The sequence below is a fragment of the Aedes aegypti genome, chromosome 2 (genome assembly GCF_002204515.2).
Source record: "Aedes aegypti strain LVP_AGWG chromosome 2, AaegL5.0 Primary Assembly, whole genome shotgun sequence".
Taxonomy (NCBI): Eukaryota; Metazoa; Arthropoda; class Insecta; order Diptera; family Culicidae; genus Aedes; species Aedes aegypti.
The window spans coordinates 111,562,968-111,587,563 of record NC_035108.1 but is presented as its reverse complement, the minus strand read 5'-3'; the positions used below and the strand labels follow the sequence as shown (position 1 = coordinate 111,587,563).

The 24,596-nt window shown below is 39.0% G+C and overlaps 1 protein-coding gene across 2 annotated transcripts in view; it reads right to left on the bottom strand.

Moving 5' to 3' along the window:
• LOC5571961 (putative protein TPRXL) overlaps nt 1–24,596 on the bottom strand; it is a 38,634-nt gene that overhangs the window by 2,217 nt on the left and 11,821 nt on the right. For both annotated transcript variants that reach the window (XM_021841965.1, XM_021841966.1), the window contains exon 2: nt 19,191–19,598. The gene's annotated coding sequence lies outside the window, so the exon portion shown is untranslated. The remainder of the gene's footprint in view (nt 1–19,190; nt 19,599–24,596) is intronic.

Here is a 24,596-nt window from a genome sequence, read left to right as displayed (position 1 = left end):
CTAATATTTTTCTTTGTTCCCTTAAAATAAAGTTTTATACAGACTGATAACCGTTTGGTTTTTACCGTTTAATTTATGATATTCTTTAACATTAGCATTAAGCAATTCGCGCAAATTTGTAGTTGGTGCAGTCCTAGACCATGTATGAGGGTTGCATTCTTCTCGTCCGTTACCAAAGTCAAAGATTTGGGACCAACCCTTGACTTTTAGATAAGATTGACGCATCCTCCAACAGATGAGAGCTGTCCTGGCCACGTCCTTGCGAATGCTGAGGGATTGGCAGGAATGATAAATTGAACACCTGCTTAAGAAAGATGCAGAGAACTCTACGACCTTTCTTAGGTGTTACGGGTTATTGTGGAATGTAATGGCCATAGGATACGTTTGGTAAACGTTCTGGCACATATAAATAATATTTGGGAATGGTTCATATTGAAACAAACTCACTGAATTCTGCATGTGAAAATTCTCTACAATTCACCGTTCAATCGACCGTCCAAATAAAACATGTATACACATGACAAGAAAATATTTATTGGTTATTGACAAAAATAGATATTCTGCCGTTTTAAATGAAGATTCTTGATGATATATTAGCAAAATTTTCTTAGAAAACATCTCTTGCTATGTTTGAGTAAATTCTGAAAATAAATCTTACACAAATTGTTTGCATTACTCTGACAAATATTCTTAAAATTATTGTATAATTCAAGGCAAATATATTCGCCAAATTCTTGATCATTGAAAAAGTCCATCAAGAAATTCATTAAATGCAGCATCCATTTATTACGTAACGCTAGAATTGAAAATTTTCGACCCCCTGCCCCCTCAATAACGCCTTTTTGTATGAAAATTTTCAATATTTTGTATGAGTTGTAACGATCGGACCTACACTCCTCCCCTCTTCGAGCGTTACGTAATTTGTAGACGATGCCAAACGCATTCTGCAGTTGCCCCACGTTTTTAGACAACAAAATATGATTTATAAATAGCATTAAAGATATTAATTGAAAATTTATTTTGGAATATAGCTACATAGTACAATTGTGTTAAAAACTATTCTGCCCATAACTGCATATGTGTAACATTCGACAAAAGTAGGCATTGAGTAAATTGAATACCAAGTGTGCATTTCATGGCAGTATGGGAGGAAACTAAAATTTCAAAAAATCACCAGGAACTCAAAAGTGCTTATTTGCGGCTGATATTTTGTACAACTGATATCGCATACTAGGTGAATAGTCAGAAAATAATTCTGATAGAAATTTCATTGCTATTACATTACGAGGCTCATTTATAATCTCAATGTGACTGTTATGCGGTTATAATTACCAATATGACAAAACAACTTGGTATTTTTTCGAATTTTCTAGAACAATCTCACAGATTTAAGTAAGTTGATCGAAAGTATTTATCATTTGATGACTCTCCATGGTATTAACTCCAATTTGTCAAAAATTTCGAATGTGACTGTTATGCAGTTATAGGCAGTATTCTGCCCATACTCGCATAACAGTCCCATTTGAATTTTCATCATTTTTTAGTTTTCTTCATGAATCGTACTTATTATTAGAATACTTCTTAGTAGCATACCTAAAATTGTATCTTTGTATGGACAAAATGAGAAAAAAATACCAAACTATGCGCGTCCCATATTGAAAGTACCCGCATAACAGTCCCACTAGTAGACTACGATGAAATTCAAGCCAACCCTTTCCTGTTATGATTCCTGTAATCTTGCATCGTAGTTTTCATTTCAAAAGAAAAATAAATACTACTAATTTGAGTATTTTGAGTCACTTTTATTCCAGAAGAATGTAGTTTTTGCTTGACATGACTTCATTGTTTTCATAATACTTCTGGTGATATTAATGGTTGAAACATATTAAGTTTTTAAGTCTTGCAAAAGTCTAAACAAAAAATAATATAAATAGCTTTCCTCCAAGTCAAAGCTATACTTGTCACATCTCTTGTACTGTGGCCAATTAGTAACGAAGTCTCCGCTTCCGGTAGGTTCATTTTCCAACGACATGGAGGGGCAAGCTTTTTGGGCCAACATGGGCATACGCACATCACCACTGGTATCTAATAAAATAGGCAAAGCTACACGTGAACACGTCTTTATTGGGTGAGAACGTCAGCAAAAAAGACAGAATTTTATTTGAAAATTTCTTAGCCTACTACGTTTGAATTCAAACTATATCTAGTTAGGTTGCTAATGGCAACGTGATCGGTTGCACGCTCAACACCTCCGCTCAACCGAACAACCCCAGCTTGTTCCGCAACATTTCGAACGGACCACGTGCTAATGCTTTGGTGAAGATGTCCGCATCTTGCTCGGAAGTTGGTTTGTATATGATTCTGAAAACGTCTTCCTGGATTTTCTCTCGGATAAAGTTGTATCGGATGTCGATGTGCGTCATTCGCTTATGGTCCCTCGGTTCCTCAGCTATGCGGATACAGGACTGGTTATCCTCGAACAACGGTATCGGATGATGGAAAACAACTCCAAGCTCTTCAAGTAGATTCTTGAGCCAAATAGCGTCGCATGCAGCTTGACTCAAAGAGATGTACTCGGCCTCCGTTGATGAAAGCGATACAGTTGCTTGCTTTCGGGTCATCCACGAGACAGTGGCATCATAAACTTGTAATACATTGCCGGATATCGACCGACGATCATCTTGATCGTTGCCCCAGTCAGCATCAGCGTATCCAACTAGCGGTTGACCTCCATGTCGATGGAACACTAAGCCCAGGGTGACGGTCCCCTTCAGATACCGCAATATACGCTTTAGATGGCACCAGTGAACATCGGTTGGTGCAGATTGGAATTTGCTGAAGAAATTTACTGCAGCGCTGATGTCCGGTCGCGAAGCCAGTGCCAGGTACGTCAAACAGCCGATGAGTTCCCTGTACGGCTTCTTCGTCACTACATCTCCTTTTTTTCTACTCTCCAATTTCAGATTTAATTCCCACGGAGTCGCTACCGGTTTGCAGTCGGACATGCCGAACCTTTGCAGCAGGTCGGCAATATACTTTGGCTGACTAATCTTCATTGTACCTCCGCTCAAATCTCGATCCACTTTCAAGCCTAGGAAGAGTTTCAACTCCCCCATATCGGACATCTCAAACTGGTTGGATAACTGTTGTTTGATCCTGTCCACCAGCTCCAATCGGTCCGAGACAATGATGATATCGTCGACGTACAGCAACAAGTAGACGACGAATCCGCTCCACCGCAAATGGTAGAGGCAGGTATCTACATTGGACCGCTTGAATCCTAGCTGCGTCACGAACGAATGGAATTGGTCATTCCAGCTCCTTGGGGCTTGCTTAAGGCCATACAATGCTTTCTTGAGACGGCACACAAGATTTGGGTTGACATTCTGGAGACCCTCTGGTTGTCGCATGTATATTTCCTCCTTCAGTATGCCTTCAGTCGAAATCGAATAGCCTTTCGCAACTAGCCGCGCTTTGTAGCGGTCCACGTTACCGGCATCGTCTCGCTTCACCTTAAACACCCACTTGCAATCCACAAGGTGTTTTCCTGCCGCTTTCGGTACGAGTTCCCATGTCTCGTTCTTGCGTAGTGACTCGAGCTCACTATTGATGGCAAATTTCCAGTGCCTCCAGTCATCTCGCTTCCTCAGGCCATCGATGGTTGACGGTAGGTCCTCTACGAACGCCTCCGCATTCAATGCGAAAGCCATCTCCACGTCGCCTGTCGCTTGGGAATCAGCAGAACCTGCGAAACATTCACTGCCAGTATTTGCTTCAAAGCCAGTAATAAAATCAAGAAACTTACCGGGGATTCTGCGCCCCCGTCCGCTTTGCCTCGTGGACACCTCTGCAGGGGAGTTTCCACTATTTGATTGCGAAGGGAGCGCACCGGTTGGTTCCTCGTACTCCTCATCATCAGCGGATTCGCTTCCTCCAAGCGATTCAATTTCGCTCGGTTTCGCTGCTTCAGGTCCAACACCCACTTTCACAACAGGTTCATCATCGTCGTCGGAGTCGTATACCACCTTCACTGGTTCGGTACGCTTCATCTTTCTGTTTTCGTCAAAAACGATATCACGGGATGTGAAAATCGTTTTCTTCCTAGGATCCCAAATCCTGTAGCCGTTGGTGGTGTATCCAACCATTACATTTTTCTCGCTCCTCGGGTCCAATTTACCACGCTTCTCTTTGGGCACCCATGTGAAAGCAGTTGAACCGAACACTCGCATCTTATCTACATTCGGTTTTCTGCCGTACCACATTTCATACGGAGTTTTTCTCTCTTCCAGAGCAGACGTCGGACTTCTATTCAGGATGTAAGCGGCGGTAAGGATAGCTTCACCCCACATCGCTCTTGGCAAACCAGCATCTTGCAGCATGGAACGAGATTTATCCAGCAACGTGCGATTTAATCGTTCCGCTACCCGTTCTGCTGCGGAGTGTACGGAACGGTTGTCTCCATACGGATGCCTTCAGTGCGGCAATACTTCCTGAACGACTTACCAGTGTACTCCCCGCCGTTGTCGCACCGGAGCCTCGACACCCTTGTGCCGAAGAATGACGTCACCAGTGCACAGTACTGCTCGAATTTCTACAGGACCTCATCTTTCGATTCGAGCAAATAAACCGTCGTGAAGTGGCTATAGTCGTCCATAAACGACACATAATAGCGCTTGCCATTCCACGTAGTCGGGGTAAACGGCCCACACACGTCGGAGTGTATGAGTTCCAACGGGCGAGACGAACGCCGCTCAACACTATCGTCAAAAGGTTGTCGAGTCTGCTTACCTGCCAAGCAAATTTCGCACAAACATTGATCGGGCCATTCCCGAATCTCTGTCGCTGTCTCGATCATACCGTCCTTCCAGAGCTTCTTCAAGTTCGCACCTCCTAGGTGACCGTATCTTCGATGCCACAACTCAAAGCTGTCGTTCTTCGATGTCATGGCACTTGCACTCGCTGGTTCCGCACCATCACGATGGTAGATATCGAGAGCGTACAGTTGACCGGTCCGTTGGCCAACGCATACAATGCGCCCGTTCTTCTCAATGGCCACTTTTCCTCCGTCAATCCTCACCGTCATCCCAATGTCCTCAAGTCGACGCACAGAGAACAAATTGCACTGCAACTCGGGCACGTACAAAACGTTCTTCACCACCGACGGTTGCCGGTTTCCATCTACCATCATATCGACACGGATTGTGCCTGCTGAATCTGCCACGATGGTATGGCCGGATTTGGCCACAGAAATGGACACTTTGCGCTTGAGTGGGTGCATTTCCTCGAAGAGCAACTTATCTCGCACCATGTGGTCTGTCGCACCCGAATCCAAAAACCATTCAATACGCTTGCTCGACATCGCAGTAGGCGCCGAAAAAGCACCGTTGTCCGTGGTTGCAATGAAAGAAATTTCACTCTCACACGTGGAATGCGCACCGCTGCCGTTGGATTTTCGGCTCCATTTTGATTTTGGTTTGGTGCATTTCTCACGTTGCGTGCTTCCCGCTGGCCGGAAATCGGGACATTCCGCACGTTTGTGCCCGAAACGACCACACTCAAAGCACTTGAAGCCACTTTTCTTCCCAGTGAAGGCTGACTCACCTGTGGCGTCCTCCGCGTGGCTCGATTGATTTGCACGTTTTGCTGATTCATCCATCAGCCGCTTTTTAACGTACTCCAGGGTTAGCTGGTCCGGTTGGATGGTCTCCAAAGCCGTAATCAAGGCATCATACGACTTCGGCAACGAGAGCAAAAGCTGGCAAACCACGTCTTCCTCTTCAATTTTTACTCTGGCAGCCTTCATTTCACGGAGCACTTTTTCAAATTTGAGCAGGTATACCTTAACGTTTTCTCCTTCTCTCAAACGCAACTCCTGGAACTGTTTCTTCAGGAAAAGCTTCCCGGCGATTCCGACACGCTCGAATGCGTTCTTCAAAGCGTCCCACGCTTCTTTCGCCGTCCTTTTGTCCTTCACGTAATCAAGTTGGTCCTCTGCTATTCGGTGGATGAGTAAATTTTTGCACTTCCGGTCCCTGGCCATGCGTTCTTCGAGGTTCTTCTTCTTCTCCGCCCTGACAGCAGCCGTGTCCTCCGGGAGATCACTCGCGTACTCCTCGTCCTCGATGGCGTTCTCCAGACAGTCCAACAAATTTTTGTCCTCCATCAGAACCTCAATTCGGAATTTCCAGTTTCCGAAATTGGTTCCATCGAATAGCCACAACTTTTCTTCACCCATTTTTCGCGTCGCAAACACTACTTTTTCCGCGCTGGGCCGATAACCTAATAAAATAGGCAAAGCTACACGTGAACACGTCTTTATTGGGTGAGAACGTCGGCAAAAAAGACAGAATTTTATTTGAAAATTTCTTAGCCTACTACGTTTAAATTCAAACTATATCTAGTTAGGTTGCTAATGGCAACGTGATCGTTTGCACGCTCAACAGTATCGTCGACTGGTCAAACTGTGTTTTAGCGATAACTTATGCTGAGAAATAAGAAGGCATATCTTAGAAATTTTTAACAGCATTGTATAAATCAGGCTTACCAAAGCTTGCCCGATTCTATGCCTTGATAGCTATGACCTATGTTTCCAACCGAGCATAGACGCACTGCTGATGAATTCAGGAAACTATTCATATTGCTTGTTTTTAATTATGAATCGTGGTTTACGGCTAACCAGCCGAGTGGAAGTTTAACAACTACCGAAAAGCTAAACATTACATATAATTTGCAATTGGATTAGATGGACAAATTGGTGTGAAGATTTGCGAAAAAGTTACACGTCTTCTCAGTGAGAATCGAACCCACGACTCCCCGATCTCTAGTTGGGGCGCGTTACCACTACGCCATTAGAGGACTCATGAACGCAGAAGTTAACCTGAATTCGATTTCAGCTCAATAATCACGTGGTCCTTTTTCGCAAACGGAACATGAGTCCGTTGCTCGATAAATACTTGTTTTTAATTATGGATCGTGGTTTACGGCTAACCAGCCGAGTGGACTCATGTTCCGTAACCGGTCGTTTGAGAACGTCGCGACTCATTGGAAGCCCACACAATAGAAACCTCAGCCAGCGCAGTTGCTGGCTAGTGTAGCGTGCTATTCCTATACCTAAAAAACAATGCGCTCTCGGGCTAGGCATTGGATATATATAGAAAGCGTTGTGTTTGGATGGGCATCTAATTCTTCCGAAAGAGGTGTACTTTGCGAAAAAGGACCACGTGATTATTGAGCTGAAATCGAATTCAGGTTAACTTCTGCGTTCATGAGTCCTCTCATGGCGTAGTGGTTAACGCGCCCCAACTAGAGATCGGGGAGTCGTGAGTTCGATTCTCACTGAGAAGACGTGTAACTTTTTCGCAAATCTTCACATCAATTTGTCCATCTAATCCAATTGCAAATTATATGATACAGGGCTGGTAGCAAAATGTGGTATCGAAAAAAGTTAATTTAGTGACCAGATTTGAGAAATAAGTGACTAAAAAGTGACTTTCGATTCTCGAAAAAGTGACTAGAAGTGACTTGAAAATCTAATCGTAATCACTTTTATTTCAATTCCATTATACTGTTATACCATAAATATCCAATATAATGAAGGATATTCAATATGATCTACTGAAGGAAGTAATCCTAGTTGAATACCATATTTAAAAATTCTTATTGTACTTCAAAAATTTCAAGATATTATCTACGATTTATTTTTCAAACAAAACAATTTACATTTACGTAAATAATCTTTTTTTTAGCAGATTTTCAATCTTTTCAAAATTTCGTGTCTTTTATATCACCCAAGTACTAAATTTTGTAAATTTCAATAAGAATTTGGATCATTTGTGAAATCAAAACTAAATCAAGATTAAGGAAAATGTCATACTTGGGCATTATTCAATATATCCAATTGATAATAATGATATAAGATCAAATATTGATTGAAATAAGGAGAAGTCCTCTATGGCTGGACAGCCTTAATGCCCGGACAGTTTGAATTTTCCAAAAACGAATAATGATATTAAGATTTTAGTATTCCAGGATTATACCAAAACACATTTTTGCATTGTATACAAACTATGACGTTTTCATGTCCAAATGTAAACAAACAGTAGCTGTTAAAAGTTTCACTCTGATACAATCTACCAAAAAATGTGAAACGATAAAATTTGTAGCCACAAATGTTTCTTATAATTTAAGCTGAATTATCTCCGTACGATGACTTCAGTATGTTTTGCATCAATCACAATGCAAAATTTATTAGAAAATGTAGAATTTCAAAGAAAATCAACCTTTTTTGTAAACCATTGCCAGTCCTCTATGGCCGGACACCTCTTGTCCTCTATGACCGGACAGTGAAAATGTTCACCTAATAACTGGAATCTAATTTATAATTCACTTTTTCATACATGTAGGGTCCAAAAAACAAACAGCAATAAAAATAATGCACAAACAACAAAACTCTCGGTCCTTGGAGGCCTTACAAAGTGCTGTCAACATGATGCTTTTAAGGCAAATGAGAGCACGAGCCACAAGATATGATGTTTTTCCCGAGATGAACTAGCCCAGGGCTAAAAATCTCGTTGATAAAGATAGAACTAGAATGATGTACAGTCATCTCTCCATAATTCGATAATGAAGGGACCATCGATTTAGGGAGATATCGTGTTACAGAATACTAAAACAGGGCAAATATGCGATTCAAGGGACCATCGAGGTAGCCATGAACACCAAATTTTACTATGGTTCTCTAACTAGATATTGAGATACGGAGGTCGAGTAAGGGAGAGTTGACTGTACCTAAGAGCACACTTCAACCTTCGAGCTGACAAAAAAATTGTGAAGAACTATGAACGCGTTGAATTCTCGAAGACATTTTCATCTGAATACGAGCAACCGTTTATGCAACATAGAAGGCGACATATGGCGTTGATCAAGAAGGAATTTATGGAACTGACCTATGATCTCGCGAATATGCTCCATACGCTGTACATCATGCACAGATTGAACCCACAAGGCATGTGTTGACATACGAAGCACCCCTTGGCCTTTCTGTGGGTTTGGTGTAAACTTTGATGGTGAAAATCAGTGTCCGAGCATAAAGGACATAGTGTCCGACCATAGAGGACACATTTTAGTGCACACCATTTTTGGTCCATAATGTAATCCATCATAAAAATTAACTGTAAAGGTTTATTTTTGTTCTCATGTGAGTTTTTACTTCAAATAATGTGATTTCTTTATACTGTACAAAAAATAACGGTAAAACTAATGTAGATTTTGAAATATTACCAAAAAAACAAAAAGTGTCCGGGCATAGAGGACTTCCCCCTACTTCTTAAAACCAATGTATCATAGACGGTAGACGGTAGCGTCCTTCGAATGCCGACTAAGAGAGAACAAATGGTTGACATAAGCCTGAGTGACATTACAATTTTCCATCAATAAGTTTAATGGGAGGTACGTTTGACCGGATGGACATTTAGCATAAAGACAATATGCTTGATAGGCTGTGCTTCTGAGTTATGCTGTTAAAGTAGTTATTGATACTAAGCTTCTAATATTTCAATCAAAATTACTTGGACACTTTCATTATTCACTTGACATTGGAGGTTAAAGTCGGTTAAAGTGTAACAAACTATGCAATAAAAAATACTTTGAAACCGCGCATAAAATTGTCAAATATCTTTGCGCATGATCCTAATAAATAAACGATTAATAAGCGGTTTCTTCACCATCGCTTAAGCCTTAAGCCCAGTTTAACTATATGGGTAAAACTGGTTTACGTGTTTCAAAAAACCTCCTGCCGACGTGTTTCAAAAAAGCCAAGAAGAGGATTCGACATTTGTTTGAAGAAAGCATGCATGATTTCATGACCGATTTAATGAAAACAATAAATTCTTCGAAGCATTTCTGTATTGACATTATTATTTATAACCCTGTGATTATCTGTTTTGGTATAATTCTCAAATAGCTTCGAAAGAGGTTCTTTAAAAAAAATATTGTGTTAATAAAATACATTCTTAAGTAGGGAGAGCGTACCAGTTATGGCTATAGTGGTTTCCTATATGGCCATATGTAAATTTTCGATCTCGCCCTAAAAGCCATTGGTAACCGAGTGTGTAGCTCCTTGTTTCTGAGCAAATGAAAGGATCAGGATAAAAACTATCACCACTGGGAGATAGAAGGGGATCTTCTCTCCATCGTAGTATTGTTGAATAACGTGTAAGTCCATTCGTTTGTTCGGTAACAACAAGCTACACGCTTGGTTACTAATGGCTTTTGGGCGAATTCACAAGTTATGCGAGATTTGAAATAGTTTTAAATGTTTTAACATCAAGATATATTTGATATCTACCTATTAAAACACACGAAATGATTATACATTTCGAAACAATTAAATTATCACGTTTGGCAAAATAGGGAACCATTATGTCCATAACTGGTACACCTACCTTAGTTGTTTAAATACATGCATAATAGAAAAAGGCAGCGCACTGAATTTTTTTACACGTTTTACACGTCGAAAACACAAGTCTTTTTACGTCGTTTTTCTTAATACCATGGCGGTACGTAAAAATTCACGCGGTGCGTCGACCGACGTAAAAAAAACCTTAGTGTATCACGCAGAGAAAACAATTTTAATATTAAATATATTCTTTATCATTACAATATATCTGTATTATTTGCCGGCTTATAATTGCCTTTCATTGTTTCAATAACAACTCGTAATTCGGTTCAAAAATATTTATTGTTGAATTTGACAGCTGGGTTAAATGCGGGACAACAACAATATTTTTTGTTTCGACTTTCTTTTCTTTCGAAACAACAATTTTCTGCATTAAAATAAAACCTATAGTTTTTGGAACAATATTGCACTGTTTTTTGGTGTGATAATGTTTTTGTTTGAAATAAAAACTCATTTTTATTAATCTCAGTCCCCCGAAATCTTTGTTTTTTTTTCTTTTTATAAAATAAACAACGATAATCATTCTGAATAGCCTACTTTATTTTCTCTTACGTAAGAAGTTTATGAAACTTGCTCCATAATGTGTTCAACTGACGAATGAATTTTATCAGCTCTGCGACAAGAAAGAATGAAATCATCAGCTCGTGTAGGAATCGACTGCAATAATTTAGAATGCATTAGTGGAAACAACAATTTAGAAAGAATGGCCGAAACTTACCAAAAACAGTTTCGACTATGGTTTATGGATACTCTGCAACAGTAATGAAAAAACGATGACCTAAACTCCTTACACAGCAGTTTTTGCACGTTTTTCACTTAAATACAACACACCGAATTAATATTTCCACTTTCGTACCGTTTCAAATGAGAACCAAAATGGCGGGGCAGTTTTCATGCTACACGTATGGTTAATTGAATCAACAATGAGGGAAATTAAAACAAATAAAACTTTTATTTGTTATAATGATTTTGTTTTGTTGTTTCAACAAATTTATAGTTAGAATTGCTCCTATTCAATCCAACAAAATTTTTGATTTATTCTGATAAAAAATATTGTTGTTCCAACGCATTTTTGAATTGCAATAAATTAAAAATGTTTATAAAAAAACAACACAAATATTTATTATTTTGAATAGCTGTTAATTCTCTGCGTGATACTCTAGCTAAGATCTATCAGGCCATTTTTAAAGGTTTGGTTTGCAAATCAAGTCTGTCCTAAGAAGTATGATAAGTTTTTACTCTCAAATAGAACATTAAATAATTGTTCTTTGTTTTGCGTTTTAGTGTTAAATACCCTTATTATAGATTTTGTAAAATTTTAAAAAGCCAATGTGCTTTATATCAGGATGGTATGGTTATTCAAATGATTTTTAAAGACAAAGAGAAAATTTATAATGCATAGTGTTCGACAATAGAAGATAAACGTCTAGTTATCCATCACAAGGTATAAAAAATTCTATTAAAAGAGAATTAGAAATCCTTTATAAGAGAGATTCGCGGAAGCTGACATTTCTGTCAAAGTGTGAGCCAATCGAGCAGCGAGAGCTGTCAAAGTGTGAGCCAAACGAACATGCGTTATGTTTGTTTTGAACTTTTCTTGAGGAGTAATGTAATCCGCTTGAAATTATTTCGGTTAAAGTAATTTTGCATGAAGCAAAAAAATGAAATGTTTTACTTTTTTGAATTTTTGTCAATGCGATTTTTAGTTTTTGATTTTTTCGGCTGTTTATTAGTCTTGATATGTAGCTCAAAGATCTATAACGAAACAAAATACACTTTATAGCAATGAGGAAGTCATGTCCGTGTTACAATATTATTCTCGAAGCCGAGCAAAATCAGCACTGCTGGTCTGTTGCCAAATCATTCCATTTTACTTCCGCTAATCTCTCTATAAAGGATCACTAAAGAGAATGTACGAGATACTCAAAAAGAATTCTTAACACTTAAACCTTTAGTTTTATAGCCATGAACTTACACAATATTAATAATAACTTTGATACTATTACGAATTACGTGGAACTCTATGAAAGAATATCTTTTTTCCAAGCTTTCTTCACAATAAAACCACGAACCAATATTTTTAAACTGAAATGAAGTTGTTCTGGTTGCCTAAATTAAAAAAAAAGATCGATTCATAATTTTCTCCCGAAAATTTAGCTCAAAATAGTTGAAAAAAGTGACTTTTTGACGAAAAAAGTGACTTTAGTTAAAATGGCTTTAAAAAAGAGACTTTAAAGTGACTGGCCTGAAAAAAGTGACCAAGTCATTAAAAAGTGACTCGCTACCAGCCTTGTAATATTATATGTAATGTTTAGCTTTTCGGTAGTTGTTATTCATATTGGTTGGCCGCAACACTATCATCTAGCCCAGGAATGTCTTGAACACTGTCACTATTACCACCGTATAGTTGATTATTTTAATGAAACTATTGCTATTAAAAGATAATAGCACTAATTTTAGCAAAAGGAAAAGTGCTTTGGAAGATGTAGTAAACTTCCCAACAAATGTGTCAAGGTGTGCGATAACAAAGAAAGCGAGTCCCAACTAATGGGACTGGTATGCGGGTATATTTAATAGAAACATTAACCTAAGAATGCTAATGTCGCTACTGTTCGTGTTACCAACATCTAGTTCGCCACGCGCTGACAGCTTGAGTACCGGTCCTCAAAGTGTCAAATACATTTTAAAACCATTCACTATAACATGGCATCGAATAAACAATGAAAAGATACAGTTAAAGGTTATAATAAACTAATTCAATTTTGTGAGAACAGCGCCATTAGTATTCTACTACTAATATTTCTATTGTATATTTGCATTTGATGAGAAAAATACTTGGATAACGAGTCCCACCTGCTATTATCTTGAATTTGTACAGTAAAATCAACTGCATTAACAATATTTTATTTGTTGAGTATTTTCTTACACTGTAATGATAATGTGTTGAGTAATTCCACCAGAATTTTATGTTGCCACCAGCGGCGTTACGAAAAATTTTGCAATAATGTTCAGATGCGTTTTTCTCGACATGATGATTTTCCTAATGGGACTGTATTGCGAGTATGGGCAGTATTGGTTATGCAAAAATGCATAAGCAATGTTCACAATTATCTCCTTAGAGGTCGGCCATAAACCACGTGGCCATTTTTGGGGCGTCATCTCCGCAATCCATCCCGACATCCCTGGATCCAGACAATTGTGAAAAACACCCCTCCTGACACCGTCTTCATGTGGATACCAGAACGCAGTGCAATTCCTGGTAACGAAGCCGCCGATCGACTCGCTGGAGCTAGGCGTATCGGTCCATTTTTTTCCAAAAAGCCTGTCCCTCTTGCTGATTTTAAAAAGTAACTTGGGTTACAATCCACAACCCATGGCAAACCGAATGGACATTGTCTAGGGGTCACAATCTACGTAAAGTTAAGCAAGGCATTGCGATACCTGGACTAATGTCAAATCGCTGAAAGAACAGCGAATCATTTTGCGTCTTCGAATGGGACATTAGTAGCATAAGCATAAGTAAGTGATGGGATTCATGCAACCTCAGTGCAAAAAATCACCTATCAGTACTCTAAAGACAACGTCAACATAAGGTTAGTCGACACTTTTAGCGTCAAATTGAATGGTTTATATTGAAGGGACCATCGACTCATAGAAATATCGAGTCATGGAACAGCAATCCTTTGGAAAGCTGTTTCTAGGGACCATCATAGTAACCATGAAATTTTGTTCCATGAGTCGATATCGAGTCTTGGAACATCGACTCATGGAGGTATCACTGTATAAAATATTAATGATTTGATTTCCACTTTGCTACAGTATGCTTCTTCAAAATATTTCATGCATTTTATGAATGGTCAACAATATTTCTATTTATTTTTAATTTTTCCTCTTACTGTCAGCGATAACATTTTTTGGACTTCTCTATAACTTATTTAATTTAAAGTTTTACATCAAAGTTGGAAGTTTTTAAACAGAAAATGTAAGCACTCAAAAATATTGCTTTAAAAATTTTCTTTAGTTATTGAACATTATTACCACAATAAACGCAGATGTTTTTTAAAATAATATATTACATATGTATAAGAGTTTGTAATATGACATTAGTAAACTAATCAACTAAGAATAAATAAAGTAGAGATACATGCTTCTACTTGTGTGGCTTTGTTCCAGTTTCAAGAGATGAGCCAGCCTCGGCCTGCAAATCTCAAATAAAGTTATTCATCTATCCTGTTTCATTTTTAGCTCAAACTTATTTGGTTTGGAGAACCCTTCATTCTCATGAAGAAAGATCCAAGGATTAGAAGTTTTGGAAATATCTTCAACCTCAATAACTATTTGGGGCCCTGGGGTTTTGTCGGCCAATTGTTTTGGCAGTAAGAAGTACCTAAGCAAAAAGGATATTGTTGAAAAATATGGCTTCAGTGGCTTGAAAAAAGCCTGCCAAAATGGATAAAAACTGCCAACGATGATCTCTAAAAGCTCCTCAATTTCTGATGATTTTTTTTAGATGAATTTCTTAGAAAACTATATAAAATATAGTCTACTGAACCCTTGGATAAAATCCTACAGGACTTTCTATAGGCATTCCTGGAAAACATGATACAAAATGTTCAAAAGTTCGTGTAGAAATTGTCGGAAAGTTCTGTAGTATATGCTGGTTCAAATTAAATTCGGAGGAATCCATGGAGATTTTAATTGAAAATATGCTCGAATAGTATTTGGAAGCACTTTAGGAGTAATTCGTTTATGAAACTTTGGAGAAATTTCTAGATAAATTTGTAAAGACTTCTTTAAAGAGTTCCAGGAAAAAATTTGGAGCAATTTCTGAAATAAATCCTAGAGTAGCAATTAGATTTTTTTAGAGTAATCCCAGCAGAAGTTCTTCGTTAGGTATTTCGAATCATTTTGGTTGAAGAGGATACTTAGAGACCTTTCATTAAAAAATAGAAACTATTCAGAGACTTGCATTAAAATAGAGACATAGTCTCTAAAAAGGGACATACTACCAGCCCTGTTATGTGAAAAAATGTTTTCTGCCTAGTTTCGATATTTATATTACAAAACATGGATTAAATTAAACCTACTTGTACATGTACAGTGTTGTTCAGAATAATAGCAACGTATGTCAATCAGCCGCAGACTCTAACCACTCGGCTAAGGAAGGACCAATATGTCTATACCACAATAAGAGAGAGAAAACAAAAAGGTATGTTCAATTTTATAATCACTAAATTTCAAATTTTGCTCAACCCCTGGCAGAAAGTGAGATACTAGGTGATGTTGTTCGAATGAAAATTGCCATGCGCTATGACCATTGTATCGTATGGCTTAACCTATATTTTCGAAATGTATTTTCTGTTGGACTCATCAAAACCAGTGGTGCTGCCCTAATTGGTTTTCCTGGAATCCATCAAACGATACTTTCATATATTTTCCTACAAAGATTTCCTGATAAAACATATCGCAGAATCCAACCAGTAAGGACTGTTCATTTTATAAAGTGGACACTTTGTTTATGCTATATCTTTTTAATTTATTTATAAAAGCGTAATCGGTTTTCTGTGTATCGTTGACCTATTATTCTAAAATGCTATGAAAATATAAAATCTTTGAAAATGCTTTTGGTTGAAGAGCTAAATAGTTTTTCCAAAAACTCTTAAAAAAAGCTGTTCGTCAAAGTTTAACATTATTTTTCGCAAAACAAAAATCCTTATTTTTATGAACAAATTGTATGTTTGTATCCTTTATTATTCTACTAAAGGTAAAGCTTTAAAAATATCAATTATATTCCACCATTCTATGACATTAGGTAACTTTAGTGATTTACCCATTTATGGCCAAATTTGCTGATACACCATCCTTTCACTCCCAGCAAAAGAGAAAAGTAAAAAGCGTGTTCAAAACTAGTTTGGATTACTAAAGAAACTATATTAGTATAAACGAAAGCTAAATCGTGAGATTAAACTACAGTCTTAAGTATAAATTTTACTGTTTATGGTAGTTTTACTAAAAAGTCTCATACTTTTAAAATCATGTACGCATATTTATCGATCTACAGCAAATTGTAAACAGTTTTCTCCGAATTTTTCAATTGGTAATCTCAGAATAACATATTATGATAATAATATGTGGAAAATAAAATCGATTTTATTACAGCAGTGTTGCCAATTTTGATGATTGTCAATGTACTTTGATAGGTCTTCTAAGAATAAAACAATTGTGTTTCTGTTGTGCTTTGAATGTGACGTGGGGACTTACTAAGTAACTCTATGAAGGCGTAAGTTATTTTTCATATTAATACTATATTAGGACTTCCGTCAGGACGTACTTTTACACAAAAAATTCTACTCATATCAATTCCCATCAAATTTAAAAAAAATTTCTTTAAAAATATACGGGAAAGTTGATTTTATTATATCTGTAAAATTGTTGCTCCAAAAATAACTTGATTTTTTTCCATCAGGCTTCTGATTGATGATGCTTTCGAAGAACAAGCCTTTTTTGAAAATAGAAAATATAAATTATCGAATTTTCCAGTCAATTTCTTACAATCATTGATTTTGATAACCTCAAAAAATCGACCGATCTAATCGTTGTTCTATATTCGTGTGAAATTTAATTATTTTGGAGAATTTTTATTATCACAACATTGTACAATACTAGTCGAACGATGTGCAAAAATCGATTGAAATTTCATTGATTAATAAGAAAGATACAGCATGCACAAGGTGTCCACTTTATAAAATGAACAGTCCTTACTTATTTTTCTATGAATTTTTTCCAATATTTTTGTTCTGGGCTTCTTAAAGAATTCAACCAGGAACTCTTTAAAGGCTCAAGTGTACATCGAGCAAATGTCGAAACAGAAAAAGCAGTTTCCTCTGTTAACCCTCTAATACCCAAATTTTTATTTTCGATCTAAATATCATTTTTAGTTATCTAAAATCGTTCTAAACACGTTTTGGGCAATGATTTATTTTTATTCGCTAATTTATGGATTTCGGTATTTGATTTTTATAATTTCTATTTTTGAACATCCCTACCCTTTTAATTTTTTTCTTAAAGGCTCTTCTAGGTACTGATTTTTGGCAATAATAAAAATTCAAATTTTTATGGTAATTTTGAAAATATTAAATTTTTAATATTTTTCTGGAACATTTTTTATTTTCCGTGTATACAACGGAAAAACAGGTTTGAAATTATTTGAATACCACCAAGCTCTTCTTTTGTGATAGGTTGATCGTAGAAAAATATAAAAGGTACGATTTTTTATATCACACGTTAAATGAACCCCGAGCATTTGTAGGTTATATAAGAATACAATTTTTCAAACAATTTTCAAAAATACAAAAAAGTTTCAAAAGTCATAAAAAACTTTTCTTATATGCGTGTTATGAGTCAAGGTTTTAACCAAAAATAAAATCATTTTGATTTCCGAGCTACGAAAAAATACACAAAATTCCAAAGTGTACCCCGTCTAAAGGCAAGGTTAGGGTTAAAACAAACAAATCGTTAAAAATAAAAACATGTAGCTATTCTATTTGGTCTTATTTTTTCGATTTGTCGTTTTAAACAGAGGAAACTTCACTTTCACTCAGCCTTTAAATATGTCTCCAGAAATTATTCGAGAGCTTCCTCTGGGGATTTATTCAGGAGTTCCACCATAAGTTGTTCAATAAATTTCTGTAGAAAGTCCTGAATTTATGCAGCGGTATTCGCCGATTCTCGTAAGCAATTTGTTTACGCTGAATTCAAAAAAAAAACGCTGTAATTTTTTAAGTTGTTAATTTTAGCAAATCGGTATCAGGAGAAAGCTGCTTATTTTCCAGCATTTTGGTGTACTGAAAATTTCAGCTTCGCCAATTACAGCATTTTTATTTTTGTTTTTAACAAACAACTAAAATTTCTTTAAAGAAAACTTCATCTTTTTAATTCTGAGGATTTGCAAATTTTGAGAGGTTATTCAAGGTATTCCACCAAAATTTTGTCGAGTTTTCCATTAAAATATTATTTAAGGAAGACGGAACCTATTCTAGACATTTCTGATTCACTTTGGCAGAAAGGCCGTATTTTGCAACAATAAGCTCCGTAGACATCGATACTAACGTGAATCCCAAGTGGATTCAATCCCATATTAGGAATAATTCTCTAATTCACGAATAATTCTCTTTGAAATAACTCCAGTGGTTGGATCAGGGTTGCTTCCAAGAATTCTTAGAAACTTGCCCAGAACTGCTCCAACAATTGCACCCCAATGTTGTACAAGGATTCCTGTCCGGAAAATCAGGAACGCAATGACTAATTGAACCTTGTCAAAACATCAATTCAAGCAAGATTCCTTATAACTTAGTACAGTTATAAATTTCTTGCTGTACTTAATATTTAAATTTTGGTCAACGCGGATTTGGCATAAACAATATTTTACACATCCCGTCCCCAAAATGGTTGGGCGACACGGATTCTACGACCAAGATCATTTTAGGTGTAATATATGTTTGTCTGTGATACAGCAGCTCCCTCCGACATTCTGAATTCTAAAGTAAAACGTTAAGACTCATCTTTACCAGACTAGGCCCTATTTTTTGAATATCTTTTCATAATTTATGATATGCACCCAACCAGCAAATGACCGAAATACGTCTAAGTAGGGCATTAATAATAAAGATTTGTTGTATTGATAATCAAAAACGTAAACAAGAAGACAAATCCTGGTAGCAGTAGCATTACTCACCTTTGCCCAGAACTGGTTTCGTTGGCGCCAAGCTAGTTTGGTACAATCTGCAGCAGCGATCGATGCTTCTTTACTGGCCTTTTTTTGTTGTTGTTTCTACGTTCGTGGTGTTTATTCGCTGTTCTGCTCACCGCTTATACGCAGCTACCTGCGTACACTCAATAGATCTCCTCAATGAAAAATGTTCAAACCAATCCACCACCACGATCGGACTGCTTCAGCTCTCGGGTTCGATTAGACAAACGAACGAGGCTTACGATTCAGTTCCTGCCTGCAATCAGGAAGTTCAATGACATTCCACCGAGCTTCAATGACGAATGAATCCCGCGCTGAATGGTTTGTTTTCTTTTTTTCTGGTCTCCTTTCTCGTTTATACGACTAAGACGGTTCGATCTTTACAGGTGATAACTGAAAATGTTTAGGAAGCAAAACAGAAGTTTGGATTAATCCACTTATAATTTGTTTTTATTTTTGTGATGAAAAAAGTTACAGTTTTTTCTAGCACATTTTCTAATTACTCATGCTGATTTTGATTATGATCATATCCCTGTTACATTCCAAATATCCCATGAAAAGATTCTCAATTCTATCAGCTTCAAATTATTTATTTTAATTATTTTCGAGCCGATTGGAATACATATGATACAAACATTTATAGTAATCTTGATGTTAGCATTTCTTTGCAAACAAAACTTGATAATGACAATGCTCTCGAAACTTTAACTAATTCCATTGTTGAAGCAAGAGGCATTGCAATACCGAAATGTGAAGTAAAATTCGAATCCGTGATTATAAAATAATACGGCAGGATCTGCAGAAAGAAATTAAAAAATAACGATTTTCTCGATTAGGAAACGAAAAATTTGAAAATAAAATTTCTCAATTGGACCCTGGCTCTAAGCCCTTTTGGAAATTATTAAAAAAACTCAGAAGCCAATTTCGGACTTGAAAGAGGAAATCTAATTATTATTAGCTAATTGCGAAAAAAGCTCAAAAATTTGCTATGCAGTTTTTGCGCGCATAATTTCAAATTAGGACTCACTAGGGCAAACGCTCCCTTAGTGGAGATAGTGTGTTTTGGCATTCATTCATTTATTTAGTTAACATCTACACTAGAGATGTACCGAATAGCACTATTCGGCCTTCGGCCGAATACCGAATAGTTGGAAAATTATTATTCGGCCAAACGAATATTCGGCCGAACATTCGGCCGAATAATGACCTAATATTCGGCCAAAAAATCCTAATATTCGGCCGAATAACACCGTCTAATTTCTCTAAAACTATATTTTTAATCCTGGATAAAGAAAAAAACGAGTTTGCTTAAGTAGGGCAAGCTTCTTCGGTGAAAATTTGAACGGATTATGAATGATCGTCCTCTTGAGCTTTTGAAACCAATTTGTAGAAATCACAAAAACAGTAAATTTCAAAGATATTTCGTATTTCTAAAGTAAGGGATTTATATTCTATTGCTAGCACTTTTTATCCATCTCATGTTTTGTTAAAATATAACCCAATATACGTTACTAGATTTCTCATCCGACTTTTGGAAGTGTTTCAAAGAAATTGGAACAAACAGACTGCAGACCACTTTATTATGCTACAAGGAAGAACTTGAGCAGGTGTCTCAAACCAAGAATGAAAAGTGCTAATATATGTTAACGGTTAAAATTAAAAGCATTGAGTCCATAAGCGTCAAACTATTTAGTCTAGTGGTTCCTTACAGCCCCAGAAAAATGATTATAAAGCTATCAGTACACTATAGCAAATATTTGGCATGGATTGATCCAGTGCCAAACAAATGTTTGTCATCGCATAGATTTGGTTGGTGTTGAAACCTATGTTTGTCTGTTGATTTATGCCTAGCGAATCTTTGCACAATTAGCAAAGCTTATAATGTTAGCTTAAGGCTCATTTGCAGAGAATGCCTTATGTATTGAGCAGAACCGTAGTCACCTTAATGCCATAGATCGGAGAAATTCTCACATTTTTTTAATATTTGGCATCAAACTCCTTTCATAGAATGCATGAAACGAAAATTTTAATGTATCATCATTTGAATAAATTCTTTGATTTTTTAACTTTTCTTAATTATTTAATTTTGTTACTATTCGGTCACTATTCGGCCTATTCGGCCGAATAACAGAATTTATTATTCGGCAGACCGAATATTCGGCAAAATCAAAATAATCGCGATATTCGGCCCGAATATTCGGCCGGCCGAATATTCGGTACATCTCTAATCTACACAGATAACACTGAATCAACAATTTCACGCCACAATACTCGGTTCGTGGCCGCATCTCTCCATCCTCGGTTCTGCCCCACGCTCGCCAAATCGATACGCACTTGATCCGCCCACCTAGCTCGCTGCGCTCCACGCCTTCTTGTACCAACCGGATCCGAAGCGAATACCATCTTTGCAGGGTTGCTGTCCGGCATTCTTGCAACATGCCCTGCCCATCGTATCCTTCCAGCTTTGGCCACCTTCTGGATACTGGGTTCGCCGTAGAGTTGGGCGAGTTCGTGGTTTATCCTTCGCCGCCACACACCGTTCTCCTGCACACCGCCGAAGATCGTCCTAAGCACCCGACGTTCGAAGACTCCAAGTGCTTGCAAGTCCTCCTCGAGCATCGTCCACGTTTCATGCCCGTAGAGGACTACCGGCCTTATGAGCGTTTTGTACATGGTACATTTGGTGCGGGCGTGAATCTTTTTTGACCGCAGCTTCTTCTGGAGGCCATAGTAGTCCCGACTTCCACTGATGATGCGCCTCCGTATTTCACGGCTAACGTTATTGTCAGCCGTCAGCAAGGATCCAAGGTAGACGAACTCGTCGACCACCTCGAAAGTATCCCCGTCTATCGTAACACTGCTACCTAGGCGAGCCCTGTCGCGCTCGGCCCCACCAGCTAGCATGTACTTTGTCTTGGCCGCATTCACTACCAGTCCAACTTTTGCTGCCTCGCGTTTCAGGCGGGTGTACAGGTCTGCCACCTTTTCAGGTGTACAGGTCTGCCACCTTTTCAAATGTTCGGCCGACGATGTCCATATCATCCGCGAAGCAAACAAATTGACTGGATCTCGTAAAAATCGTACCCCAGCTGTTAAGCCCGGCTCTCCGCATAACACCTTCTAGCGCAATATTGAACAACAGGCACGAAAGTCCATCACCTTGTCGTAGTCCCCGGTGGGATCCAAACGAACTGGAGTGTTCGCCTGAAACCTTCACACAATTTTGCACACCTTCCATCGTCGCTCTTATCAGTCTCGTGAGCTTCCCGGGAAAGCTGTTCTCGTCCATGATTTTCCATAGCTCTACGCGGTCGATACTGTCGTATGCCGCCTTGAAATCGATAAAAAGGTGATGCGTTGGGACCTGGTATTCACGATATTTTTGGAGGATTTGCCGTACAGTAAAGATCTGGTCCGTTGTCGATAGGCCGTCAACGAAGCCGGCTTGATAACTTCCCACGAACTCGTTTACTACAGGTGACAGACGACGGAAGATGATCTGGGATAATACTTTGTAGGCCGCATTTAGAATGGTGATCGCTCGAAAGTTCTCACAGTCTAACTTGTTGCCTTTCTTGTAGATGGGGCAGATTACCCCTTCCTTCCACTCCTCCGGTAGCTGTTCTGTTTCCCAGATTGTGCCTATCAGCCGGTGCAGACAAATGGCCAGCCTTTCCGGACCCATCTTTATGAGTTCAGCTCCGATACCATCCTTACCAGCAGCTTTATTGTTCTTGAGCTGGTGAATGGCATCCTTAACCTCCCTCAAAGTGGGGGCTGGTTGGTTTCCATCTTCCGCAGTACTGACGAAGGCATTTCCTCCGTTGTCCCGTCCTTCATTGCCTGTGCTCTCAGCACCATTCAGGTGCTCGTCGAAGTGCTGCTTCCACCTTTCGATCACCTCACGCTCGTCCGTCAAAATGCTCCCATCCTTATCCCTGCACATCTCGGCTCGCGGCACGAAGCCGTTGCGGGATGCGTTGAGCTTCTGATAGAACCTACGCGTTTCCTGAGACCGGCACAGCTGTTCCATCTCCTCGCACTCCGTCTCCTCCAGGCGGCGTTTTTTCTCCCGAAAGAGGGGGGTCTGCTGTTGCCGTTTCCGTTTATAGCGGTCCACGTTCTGCCGGGTCCCTTACTGCAGCATGACCGCCCGCGCTGCATTCTTCTCCTTCAAAACCTCCTGGCACTCCTCGTCGAACCAATCGTTCCGTCGACTCCGTCCTACGTACCCGACGTTGCTCTCAGCTGCATCGTTGATGGCTGCTTTTACTGTTCTCCAGCAGTCCTCAAGAGGGGCTTCGTCCAGCTCACCCTCTTCCAGTAATGCAGCCTCGAGTTGCTGCGCGTATGCCGCTGCGACATCCGGTTGCTTGAGCCGCTCTAGATCATACCGGGGCGGCCGTCGGTACCGTACGTTGTTAACGACGGAGAGTTTTGGGCGCAGTTTGACCATCACCAGATAGTGGTCAGAGTCGATGTTAGCGCCACGATAGGTCCTGACGTCGATAATGTCGGAGAAGTGCCGACCATCAATCAGAACGTGGTCGATTTGCGATTCTGTCTACTGTGGTGATCTCCAGGTGTATCGGTACGGAAGGCTGTGCTGGAAGTAGGTGCTACGAATGGCCATATTTTTGGAGGCGGCAAAATCAATTAGTTGTAGGCCGTTTTCGTTCGTCAGCCGGTGGGCGCTGAACTTTCCAATCGTCGGTCTGAATTCCTCCTCTTGGCCAACCTGAGCGTTTAGATCTCCTATGATGATTTTGACGTCGTGGCTTGGGCAACTGTCGTACTCGCGTTCAAGCTGCGCGTAAAAAGCGTCTTTATCATCATCAGTGCTTCCGGAGTGAGGGCTGTGCACGTTTATTATGCTGAAGTTGAAGAACCGGCCTTTGATCCTCAACTTGCACATTCTCTCATTGATCGGCCACCACCCGATCACGCGCCTCTGCATATCACCCATCACTATAAAAGCTGTTCTCAGCTCATGTGTATTGCCGCAGCTCTGGTAGATGGTATGGTTACCTCTAAACGTTCGCACCATTGATCCCTTCCAACACACTTCCTGCAACGCTACGATGCCGAATCCACGGTCCTTCAGCACGTCGGCGAGTATGCGTGTGCTCCCGATGAAGTTGAGAGACTTACAGTTCCACGTATGATCAGCCGCCCCTGACATGGGGAACAGACGCTGTTGTGAGCCGCTCCTAACATGGAGTACAGACGCTCAAGGTTTACAGAAGCAAAAGCAAAAGCAAAAGCAAACCCCCCCTTCCCTGTCAGCATACGACCAAAGTTCCCACCGGGGGTTGGTTACCCGATCTTCCCTAAGGTTACTCGTACCCCGGCCAGTACCGCGAGGAGGTAGGGATAGGAGTTGCTGGGCAA